This window comes from Pogona vitticeps, chromosome 4 (assembly GCF_051106095.1).
Source record: "Pogona vitticeps strain Pit_001003342236 chromosome 4, PviZW2.1, whole genome shotgun sequence".
NCBI classification, from domain to species: Eukaryota; Metazoa; Chordata; class Lepidosauria; order Squamata; family Agamidae; genus Pogona; species Pogona vitticeps.
Window position 1 is genome coordinate 235619543 of NC_135786.1, and position 12336 is coordinate 235631878.

The window sequence follows — 12336 nt, forward strand, 5'->3', positions numbered from 1 at the left end:
GAGGAATTATAAATAGGGATGACAAAAGCCTTCTTTCCTGGGGGATTAAAGTCCTCGTTCAATTTTAACTTCATTGAAACAAACACACGCGCTCACCCCAGCGTGATCCTCTTAACATATTTGCGTGGGGAATGGAGGATGCAAAGCGAGACGGAAGTCATGGTTGCCAAGCTTTCCACTGGGGGAAAGAAACTTGACCAATTTACATATTTATTAAATATTTTATATTTAAATGGCTCTTACGCACTCCTTGTGTTTTATTTTCAACCTGAGCACCAAATGTCAGGGACATTTAAAAATGTTAGCTGCATTTCATTCAGATTTGGCCAGTTATTCAAGGAAACATTTTGCTAGTGTCTATGGATGTGACTCTTTCAAAGCCCATCATAATCTGTTTCTTTGGACACAACTTTTGAGCCAGGGCAGAAATGCTTATGACTTCCTTGGAAAGACTCTAAGCAAGAGAGGCAGGAGGAAGACCAGTGTGAGAAGCATGCCAACTATGCTGACTGAGAACTTGGGAAAGTTACATTAGGGGACAACAACCCCCATGATCCTCCAGCCAGCATGGTGTACTGGAAGATTCCTGGAGTTGTATTTAAAAAGACAGATGCCAAATGAATGGACTGCACATAATGTAGTGTCCTGTAACGTGCAACTCTGGATGTCAGCAAGAGTGTACGAAAAATAAATCAATCACATTTTGCAAGTAATGTAATGAGTAGGAGTTACTCGATGAGGACAAGTACAGTGGTGCCTCGCTAGACGATGATAATCTGTTCCACTGAAATCGCTGTTTAGCGAAATCATTGTCTAGCAAAAAGCATTTCCCTATTGGAATGCGTTGAAACCTGCTTAATGTGTTCCAATGGGGAAGAATCGTCATTGTCTAGAGAAGATCAGCCATAGGAAAGCTGCTTTGCGAACCGCCGATCAGCTGTTTAAATTGCTGTCTTGCGAAGCGTAGGTCCCAAAAACACCTGTTTTGTGAGCGTGGAGGGAGCTGTCAAAATCGTCGTCTAGCAAAAATCGGTTTGCGAAGCAGGGACCAAACATTGTCCAGCGAAATTCCCCCATAGGAATCACTGTTTTGCGAATCACTATAGCGATTGCAAAAAGTCAATGTCTAGCGAAAAAACTGTCATGCGGGGTAACTGTCTAGCGAGGCACCACTGTAACATTTTTGTTGATGCAACAACTGACAACTACTTTGAAGTATCACATTTTAAGTCATTTTAGGGTCATTTTCACAGGAATTCTTCAAGCTTTATGGCATTTTGGAATCTAACTTAGATTTTCCTCCCTTCCCAAAGTAACACAACGTAACAAAAAAAGTGAAGAGCAGCACATAATATATTGAGCTACTTTTTCAACATTCCACGGAGACATAAAAAAAACCCAGTTCTTTTCAAACCCTGTGATGAGTATCCCCAATGAATTATGTTTAAGTTCCTAACTTGTGCTGAAACCCCTTTAAAAGGAGTTCATTGAACATCCCTCCGCACTTCGGTGTTGTCTTGTGGTCATGGAGTCTGCTCCCAGCAGCTCCTTTGCAAATGGGCTCCGTCGCCTAGCATTCCCCCACCTCTCGAGCCAGGTCACCTGTGGTCGCAAGCTGGTCGGATTCTGCTGGGCGCAGCACTAATGCTTTAAGGGTTTACAAGTTGCAGAAGAACGAAGAAGATCAAGAAACATGGCAGCAATCCTGTCAAATGGCTCCCTTGTGGCAACCCACGACTGCTATAGAGGGCGTCTGGATTTCCACTTCTAGCAACAGCTCCTGTGGAAGTGCAGAGTACTCTGGGGAAGTTATCCCACACCATCCAGGTCTCCCGAAGTCTGATCCTGGGCATTAGTGGGCCAGCTTCTTCTTTGGAAAATCAACCCATCCAGTAATGACAACTGTTTCGGAATCCCCAGAGAACCCAGGCACTTTCCAGGTAGCCAACGCAGTGATCACATGTGGCCTGGCTCAGGATGTGATGAGGAAACGCCACACCAGCAAACCCAGCAAAGCCGGTGCTGGTCCCACTGCATAAGGATGCTGCTGGCTGCTGGCTGGCCCTTCTGAGTTGGAACACTAGGAGTCACAGGCCATTTCCCACTCCCTCCCCCATCCGTCCCCCATCCCACCATACAGTAGTCAGGCTGCTTCGAGTACTACTTAAAAGGTAAAGGTTCCCCTTGACAATTTTTGTCCAGTCGTGTTCGACTCTAGGGGGCGGTGCTCATCCCCGTTTCCAAGCCATAGAGCCAGCGTTTTGTCCGAAGACAATCTTCCGTGGTCACATGGCCAGTGCGACTTAGACACGGAACGCTGTTACCTTCCCACCGAGGTGGTCCCTATTTATCTACTTGCATTTGCATGCTTTCGAACCGCTAGGTTGGCGGGAGCTGGGACAAGTGACGGGCGCTCACTCCGTCGCGTGGATTCGATCTTACGACTGCTTGGTCTTCTGACCCTGCAGCACAGGCTTCTGCGGTTTAGCCCGCAGCGCCACCACGTCCCTACTCGAGTACTACTTAGACGTTGGTTTTTATAAAAATAAAAACGGCAACTTAAAAAAAACCCACCACCCTTTTACACCATCCTTTTCTACTTTAATTTGGTCAGTAAAACAACATCTCTTTGCCTTGATAATGATTATCTCTTTCTTCCTTTTTTTTTTTGGGACTCGTCTAATGGAAACTAATAAAGCCTAAGCAGATTTTCTTAAAAAAGGAGTCCATTGAGGCTGGAAGTAGTATTGCCAGTTCAGAGAGGTCCAGACGAAGTATCAGGGTGGAAGGCTTCAGCTGGTCTTCGAGCAGGAACTCTCCGATTAAGCAGTTCTGAAGGAAGGAGAGAGTTTAATTTTTCTCTGTGAGGTGACTTTGAAGCAGAAGCTCCCTGCCTTTGACCCAGTGACCCAAATCTTCCTCTTCACCTCTAAAGCTCCACACAACGGCTGGCAGAAGGGCCACCAGGGTATACCTGCCCCATCTGCTCTGTCCTCTAGTGTCTCAGTGATGGGAACCTCCAAGGGAGAGCTTGGGCTTTCCCCACAAGCTCAGGTATATTGTTCAGTTCTCCTTTGACAGCTACCGCAGATTCTACGCCATCACTTTCGGTTTCGACATTCCGCCATCCGAAATACCGAGTATTTTGACAAATGCTGAATAGGATTGGAAGGATCTGTTGTGTTCTTGTCCAACTGTTATGAGGTTGCGTGTGTGTTTTGGTCTGGTCTTTGAGTCTTCTTTGTGAATTTCCTTGTATACAACAAAATTCACAAAATGTATATTTTGAAATTCACGAAAATGTATATTTCATGTATACAATGAAATATGTTCAATGACAGTATGTTTAACGACAGTAAATTATTATTCATTCATTACTCAACTGAGGGATAAACAGTAGGTCCTTGCTCTGCCCAACAGTCATCCTGGAATCATGCAAATATTCCCTTGTCAATTTTTTTTCCACATTTGGCCAAAAATAGAGCACATACCCCTTGGTAGCACTCTACTCTCCTTCCTGCCCCCATTCCTAAGTTTATCAGAATTCTCCATCTTCCTTTTTTTCCTTGTCTCTTTTACTCTAGAGGTTATGATTCAGGGATAAACCTCCCTTCCCCTTCCCCTCCTCCACCTCCTTCCCCTTCTCTCCTCCCTGATCTGTGCCACGTGGGAGGCAATGCATTACTTTAAGGAGACAACGGGCCACCTCAAAAAGAAGCAAATCAGAAAGAGAGCCATCTTCAAATATCCAGCATAATTAGCAATGGGCAGATCATTCTCTAGAAAGGCCCAGTTAAAACAGTAAGAAGAAAACGAAGGTCTTCTTTTCATACAAGCAGGGAGGAAAAGAGCGCTGCTCATTCATTAGGTGAAGCACTGATTCTTTGAAATGTTCAGAGGAAGTGTGGCTTTTCCAGGCATGGAGAGAGGCATCCTTAGGATTCCTTTGCAAATGGAGACCCCAGAAAAAGGAGCACCTGCCTGGTCTGAGATGTCTTGTCAAAACCATGTTGTGTTGATATAGGGATATAGTCCCATAAAAGATAAGTGCAATATTACTCAATGTTTGTTGGACAAGATTGTTGTCAGTCCAAAGCATTCTTCTTGGGAAGACAAAATAGCATCAAACTGACTGTATTACTTTGGTTTTTATTGACTGTTCTACTTAGTGCACCACCTAAATTTAATCTCCAGGCTGGTTGAGACAGAGGTTATCGTAAACCCGGAGGTGCTGCTCCATGACAGTATGTGGGCTTTTTTTTGCTTGAACTCAAAGAAAACGCTGAGTGTTTGCAAGGCCCTGTCCATAGAGATGGAGGTATTTGTTTGATTGTTTTAATTTTTTTTATTTGAAATATTTTTATCCCACCTTTTTCCTTAAATAGGACCCAAGATAGCATACATGATTAAAAGACAATATGTAAAGATGTCATATCTCATGACAGTTACACACGCACTGGTAACATCTCGCATAGATTACTGCAATGCGCTCTACGTGGGGCTGCCTTTGAAGACGGTCCGGCGACTGCAACTGGTCCAGAATCGAGCTGCGTGGCTGGTGAGTGTTGGGGCCGCTAGAGAACACATCAAGCCGATTCTGTTCAAGCTACATTGGCTACCAGTTGCTGCCCGGGCCCAATTCAAAGTGCTTGTTTTGACATATAAAGTCGTAAACGCTTGGGCCCTGGATACTTGAAGGACCGCCTCCTTCCATATGAACCTACCCGGCAGTTAAGATCTAGCCAGGGGGCCCTTTTGAAAGAGCCGTCCCTCAAGGAGGTAAGAGGGACGGCTTGTAGACAAAGGGCCTTTTCGGCAGCTGCCCCCAGACTATGGAATGCCCTCCCGACTGAGATTCATCTGGTGCTGATGCTGATGACATTTCGGCGCCAGGTCAAAACCTTCCTGTTCCAGAAGGATGTTAATTGAAATAATATCAACTGTGGGTCCTGATGGCATTTTTTAGAGTATCTGTTTTAATTGTATTTTAATTGCTTATTTTTTATTGTATTTTAATTGTTGTAAGCCACCCAGAGACCTTTGGGTAGTGTGGGCGGCATGTAAGTTAAATAAATAAATAAATAAATAAATAAAGAAAGAAAGAAAGAAAGAAAGAAAGAAAGAAAGAAAGAAAGAAAGAAAGCTAAAAACAGTAATTACACACATACTAAAAATACTGTATTAATGCTACACTAAAATACAGCAAACAAAAGCAACACCAAAATGCATTCAAAGCAGTAAGGCAGAACCATCCATTAACCCCCCCCCCCCCACTGAGGCAGCCAGTCACTGAGGGAAGGCTTGCCTGAAGAGAAAAACATATATTGGTATCTCACTAAAACTCATACCCAACTCTGCCAGATGCCAGATGCAGGAGAGTTGGAATTGGGAGACGGGGATCTCGTGGTCTCTCATGTGCTTCCAGAGGCATCTGGTGGGGCCCACTGTGAGATACAGGGAGCTGGACTAGAGGGGCTGTTGGCCTGATCCAGCACAGGGCTTTTCTTAGGTTCTTACGTACTTTCTAATTTCTTAGGTCATTTTCTGAGACTTGCTGTCTAGGTTTCTAGCTAGAAAGAACAGCATGCAGTTCCAACCTGGACAGAAATACCCAGAAAGGGTAGAGTAAATTTGTTGGTTAGTTGTACTTCTAACCAGCTAATCTCCAGGGAACTCATAGCTCTCCTCCCAATCCTGGGAGAGAAGGAGAGAAAGAGAAAGCTTATGGTCACCCAGTGTGAGTCCCAAGTAACATGATCAGAGCAAGTCAATCCCGTACCTCTATAGTCGCTGAATCTGCTGACCTCTTGTACTTTTCAAAAAAGACTGAACCATAAGGTGTCCTTCTACATTTCCAAACTGCTGTTCCCTTCTTTTGCCCTGTCCTTCAAGGCCAGGAACTGTAGCATTAGTTTGGCCTTCTGTTAAGCCTCTTGGGTTTGCTTCCTTGTAATGGTAGCTTTGGGCCTGGGCCTGGAGATGCTCAGAAAAATAAGAAACCCAACTCGTTGCTTAGCAAATGACGATTTTCACAGGCTTGTTAGCAGACCATATAGCACGGTGCAATAAAAGCACATCCTATTTCGGTTTCTCCTTCTGCAGGGAAAAATGTGTTCGTCGCTTTCTCACAGCGACAAACAACCCAATCTGTAGCCGAACGAACACAATTTCCAGAACTCCTCTTTTTCAAAGCTTTGACACTCCAAACAGCATCTGCTTATTGCTTCATTTTAAGCTCTGGAACAACACATTCTTCAAAACAGCAGACCTTCTGAAAATAAAACCACAGGCATCCTAGTGTTTTGGTGATGATGCTTCGGTCTGGGCCAAGTGAGGTGTGAGGTATGGTAGACGGCTGCATTTCAGCTTCTGACTGAGGACACAAACAAGATACTGATGCTGATGCTGATGCTAATGATGCTGCTGCTGATGATGATTATAATAACAATAACAATAACAATGACAACGACAACGACAACGACGACGACGACGATGACGACGATAATAATAATAATAATAATAATAATAATAATAATAATAATAATAATAATAATAATAATAATAATAATAATAATAATAATAATAATAATAATAATAAAGAATTGGAAAAACTAACAAAGTACAGAGACCTGAAAATTGAAATGTTGCACCTCTGGAAGAAACATCCTTCAGTGGTCCCCTTAGTCATTGGGGCTTTGGAAACAATATCAAGAAATTTCGCACAGTACTATAAGCAGTTGCAGATCTCAGAAATCACACCGAGCTACAAAAATAAATAAATAAATAAATAAATAAATAAATAAATAAATAAATAAATAAATAAATAAATAAATAAATAAATGGCAATATTAGGAACAGCAAACCTACTGCATCACTATTTGACAGATACATTGGATTTTGGTTAAAACGTATATCTGTTATATAATACCAATCAATGTTTTTAAAATCTTGATTGGCCATGGCCAGTGTTTTTGAATAAAAATAACAGCAGCAGCAGTAGTTAACTCAACTTATATCAACCCTTTCCAGGTGTTTCTAGATAGAGAATGCACAGAAGTGGGTTCCTACTCCCTTCTTCTGGAGGTGCCCTGGGACTGTGCAGCTGGCCCAAGGCTGCCCAGGCTGGCTTTTTTCCATAGTGAGGATTCTAACTTACAACATCTGGGTCTTCAGCCAGACACCAAAGCCACTGAGCTATCTCACCAGTAAATGATGCTACTCAGGAACACACAAAATTCTTCCAGAAGCTCCCTGATTTCAAACTGAAGAAAGTGGAAAGAACCATAATAGACTAGCAGGGGTGGAATATGAATAAAACACAGCGGTATAGAAGCCAAATTTTGGCTGAATATCAGGAAAAACTTCTTAACTGTTAGAGCAGTACAACAATGGAACCAATGACCTCAGGAGGTGGTGAGTGCTTCAACTGACTTCCAGAGCAAGTCAGACAATCATCTGTCGGATCTGCTTTGATTTGGATTCCTCCATTGAGTGGGGGTTGGACTCAATGGCCCTAGAGGCCCCTTCCAACTCAATAATTCCACGACAGCATTCTTACTACAACTGCTCAACAGATGTGGAAAGATGTATCAAGAAAAGTCCCCAACTATAAGCTACGGGAGTGATACCCGCCTCTCAGTGGCTCACCCTATGGGTCAGCCTCCCACCAGTCCCAAAGTTTTCATTTCCAAAGTCATTCAGGTACTCGTAGTGAAGTCCTTAAGGCTGTTCCTGACTAGCAACCCAGCATTCTTAGAAATCTTGTGAGTCAGTCCCATGTGGGTCACCAGATTGACTGTGATAAACGAATTTCTCTTGACGAAAAGGTTGGGAAGTACGTTACCCTGATCTGTTGTACCATGGATGCCACCTGGGCCGTAGGTGACGGTGGTACCCGAAAGTGTAAACCTCATGGGAAACAGGAAGAAATTGGACCTCTCTCCCAACTTAGAACCTCCTTCTGATCCGAATATTAATCTGTTGGTCTTTACCCAATCAATGCTTTGTCAGAAGTTTCAAGATGTCTAAAGGTGAGAAAACATTCATTAGAGCTAATTCCAACATTCTTTAGCAAGCTTTTCTTATTTCTGGCATCAACTTCCATCTTCTTAGACAAGTTGACTGAACTCTGCACTCTGCTGAGCAGTATCTTGACACGTTAGCTTAAGGATGTCGTGGAAGCATTATGAACTCCACCGCTGGATGAAAATCCAGCGTTAGGGGAATAGACTTGTTTTACATTGTCTTTCTCCAAACATACCCTTATGACCCAAGAAAAGAGTTTGGCTTTCTTACAACGTGAGCTTCTACAAGAGCAGGGAGAATCACTTCTTTTTCCCCATATAGTGTCTCCGGCAAAAGTCTGATTAACCAGACCTTTCGGTGCTTTATAAAAAATTCAACTTTCAGCAATTTACAGGACTTTTGGCAAGCATCTTGAAGGTTCAGGCTTTAGATCAGACGGAAGTCAGGAGGAGTTCATCACCTATTATTATCAAGTGGGATATGAATATCATATGGCAAAGAGATATAAATAGGGTTGTGCAAAGGATCCCGGGTTGAATTCAGAAGGGATTTGAGGATTTGTATTCAGACATATTTTCAAAAATATTTCTCCTTCCAAAAAAGGATCAAGGAAACAACCAATGTTTATGTCCACAAATCCAAGCAATGTGACTGAATAGTACTGTTGAGATGATGATGATGATGATTAATCTTAGAACTGGTGGAAGGGACCCTATGGGTCACTGAGTCCAACCCATGCCAAGAAGGCCCAATGGGGAATCGAACTCCCAACCTCTGGCTCCACAGCCAGGCACTTCAACCACTGAGCTATCCAGTCATTCATTAAGGACAATCATCATCATGATTTTTGAACTGCAGAGATGGAAGGGATCCTTTGGACCATCAAGTCTAGCCCCTCCCAAGGAGGCACCACTGGGGAATCGAACCCCCAACCTCTGGCTCCAAAGCCAGGTACCTAAACCACTGAGCTATCCAGAAGTTCCTTCACTTGGAAAGCTACAGCTGTCAAAAAGCAGAAACTGCCCCTGCCTCCCCTGTTCCCTTTCCCCACCTTGTTGTTTTCCTGACGCTGTGCTGTTTTGGATACGATGTCCAGTTTTGTTTACTTCTGGACTGCCAAATCTGCCCCAATCAATTCAGACTGCTCTGGACCTGATTCAGACTGTTCCGGTCTAATTTGGATCAACCTGAATCATGCCAATTGGGTTCAGCATTTCGTCAGAATTGATTCCAAACCCCTTCAGAGCCCATCCCTGTTGTGGCAGTAACTGTTCTGATTGGATAGAGGTCAACACCATTTAAGTTCTCCTGCAAGCCACCACCACATGGGAAATTTGGTGCGTGGTGACGTTGAGAATGTGTGCAATAATCCAAGAGCATGCACTGCAGAGTGGATCCAAACCCCCTGGCAGAAGCTCTTTGTAGCTGGCATACGATTCCTGGATCTTTTTCCCCCTCCCTTCACACAATGCATCATTTATTCATGGTGCTCACTGGCACAAACTATAGAGACAGCCATGGAGCTGATGTTTTCAAAAGAGAATTAATTGGCACATTGAGGCTGATTGAGTTTGTGACAATAACTGGCGATGATAATTAAGCCCCTGGATTGCGGGGTGAAGTGCAGTGGTCCCCAACCTTGGGCCTCCAGATGTTCTTGGACTTCAATTCCCAGAAATCCTGGCTAGCAGAGGTGGTGCTGAAGGCTTCTGGGAGTTGTGATCCAAGAACATCTGGAGGCCCAAAGTTGGGGACCACTGGTGTAGTGGACAAAGTGATGAATTCGGTCCCAGAGCACTTGAGTTCGAATTCCTGCCCAGCCATGGAAGTTCACTGAAGGGAGCAGAACGGGTAAAACCACTCCTTAAATATCTCATTTACCTTGAAAGCCCTATTAGGGTCACTATACGTCAGTTCTGGCTTGAAGGCACAGAATAAGAACAAAGGTGATGTAGTAATAATTATTGTGTGCCCTCAAATCAATTCTGACTGATGGCACCCCTTTTGCTGATTTTCCAGGTAGACAAACTCAGATGTGGTTGACCATTCCCTTCTACTGGAGGTGCCCTGGGATTGTGCAGCTTGCCCATGGCCAGCCAGGCTGGGTACACTGTGGGGAGTTAAACCATAAACTGGTTTCACAGGCAGATATATAAACCACTGGGCTATCCAGCCAGCTAAAGGTGCGGTGAGCAAGTAAGCATCTAAAGAACGTTTCGTTTCCACTGATTTCAGCCTTGAGTGGAGGATCTCAGTGGGCTAAGGACCATTTTTTCCGATCTTCCAGTAGCCTGAGAACTGCCCTCCCAAGGGATGAATGTGGCCAAAGAGTCTAATTTGCATGTTTAATTTGCATTGCATTTGTTAATGGAAAACTCCTCTGATGGCCAGTCTTTTAATAAATGTAAACACATCTGGGAAGTACAGAACCCATGGGGCCCCTAAAAACATTGCAAAAGTGCTGCCCCTGAGGTGGGTTCTGATTTTAGTGTTTGGTTCAAAAGTAGCACATTCCCTGGGAGATTACCTTTTTTAAAAAAACCACAACTGGTCAAAGATATGAATTATTTCACGCTCCCATTCATCACCACTTTCCTTCTTTTTGTTTGCCATGATCTCACTTGCCCATGTTTCTTTTTAATCCAGTTATTTGGGTGACACACAGTGTTCTGTCGATAAACACCCATGACATAGGTGTGCTCTCGTCTGTTACAACATCAAAAAGATTATGTGTGTGACCACAACAAGATGGACGATTAAAGGATCTCCGAGGGAGAGTGAGGGCAAATCTGTGAGGGCAACAAAGAAGGAAAAGAATGTATTGGGGAGAACAGTCATCATTGGCATCATCATAGAATTGTTGTAGGGTTAGAAGGGATCTTGGAGGTCTTCTAGTCTGACCCCCTGCCCAAGGCAGAAGTCCTCTTACCATCCTAGACCTCATACCCTCCCAGACAGATGGCTGTCCGATCTTTTCTTGAAAACCTCCACCGATGGGGCACCCACCACATCGGGAGGCAAGCTCTTCCACTGCTTCATGGTTCTCATCATCAGAAAATTCCTCCTTATTTCCAGGTTGGATCTCCCTCTGATGAATTTCCACCCATGAATTCTTGTCCTGCCCTCCAGTGGAATGGAGAATCAATCGATGTCCTCTTTCCTGTGGCAACCCTTCAGCTCTCAGAAGACGGCTATCATGTCTCCCCTCAGTCTTCTCTTTGTTAAGCTCAACATCCCTCGTTCTTTTAGTCGTTCCTCATAGGATTTAGCCTCCAGTCCCCCTTATCATCTTTGTTGCTCTTCTCTGCACCCCTTCCAGAACCTCAGTGTCTTTTTTCGATCGTGGTGACCAGAACTGGACACAACACTTCGAGTCACCAATATGGAAGTATTGCATTGGCTGCTCATTCATTTCCGCATTGACTTCAAAGAATTAATGATAACATATAAAGCCCTAAACGGTTTGGGACCTCGATACCTGGCAGAGCGTCTTCTCCCACCTAGTTCTACCCGAATCACCTGACATAGCCAGCAGGGACGGCTGAGGGGCCTTACACCGAGAGAGGCCCGGAAAGAAAGAACAAGAAACCGGGCCTTCTCAGCGGTGGCCCCTCGACTATGGAACAGCCTCCCAACAGAAATCCATCTGGCACCCTCACTGGGTGTTTTTAAAAGCCATTTAAAAACTTGGTTATTTAGGCAGGCTTTCCCTCCAGCCAATTAAACTGACCTTTACTTTTTCTTTAATCTTTCCATCTTGGCAAGGATTTATATAATTGTTAATTTTTTTTTTTGATGTTTTAAATGTTTTAAGATGTTTTTGCTAGGTTGCTGTCCTCTGAAGATGCCAGCCACAGAGACTGGCGAAATGTTAGGAAGAACAACCCTCAGAACACGGCCAAAGAGCCCGAAAAGCCAGAACAACCATTAGGTCCCGGCCGTGAAAGCCTTCGCGAATATATTGTTTTTGCTGTGTTTTTATGTATGTAAGCCGCCCCGAGTAGACTTTGTCTAGGAGGGCGGGGTATAAATCAAATAAAAGTAAAGTAAAGGAAGTATGCAGAAGTGCTCGGAATTTCTGGTGCAAATTTTTCCCAAATTGGGACGGACTTTTTGGCACTCACATAAAACACAGATTGAAACAGTTCATTTCAGTTTAGCCTAACCTGTCACCAAACCCTAGTTTTGGTGCACCTTGTCTTCGCGGCCCCTACGTAACAACCTGGCAGATTCTGATTAAAGGCAGTAGAGCAGAAGCCCTTTCAGTCTGGCAGCAAAAAGGCCACGCACCAAGTAGATTCGCAGATGGAT

General features: G+C 43.9%; 1 pseudogene; it reads left to right on the forward strand.

The window, feature by feature from the left end:
• The first annotated feature begins 1693 nt into the window (after positions 1–1693).
• On the forward strand, positions 1694–2039 carry LOC144588718 (pancreatic progenitor cell differentiation and proliferation factor A pseudogene; annotated as a pseudogene).
• Positions 2040–12336: the final 10297 nt, after the last annotated feature.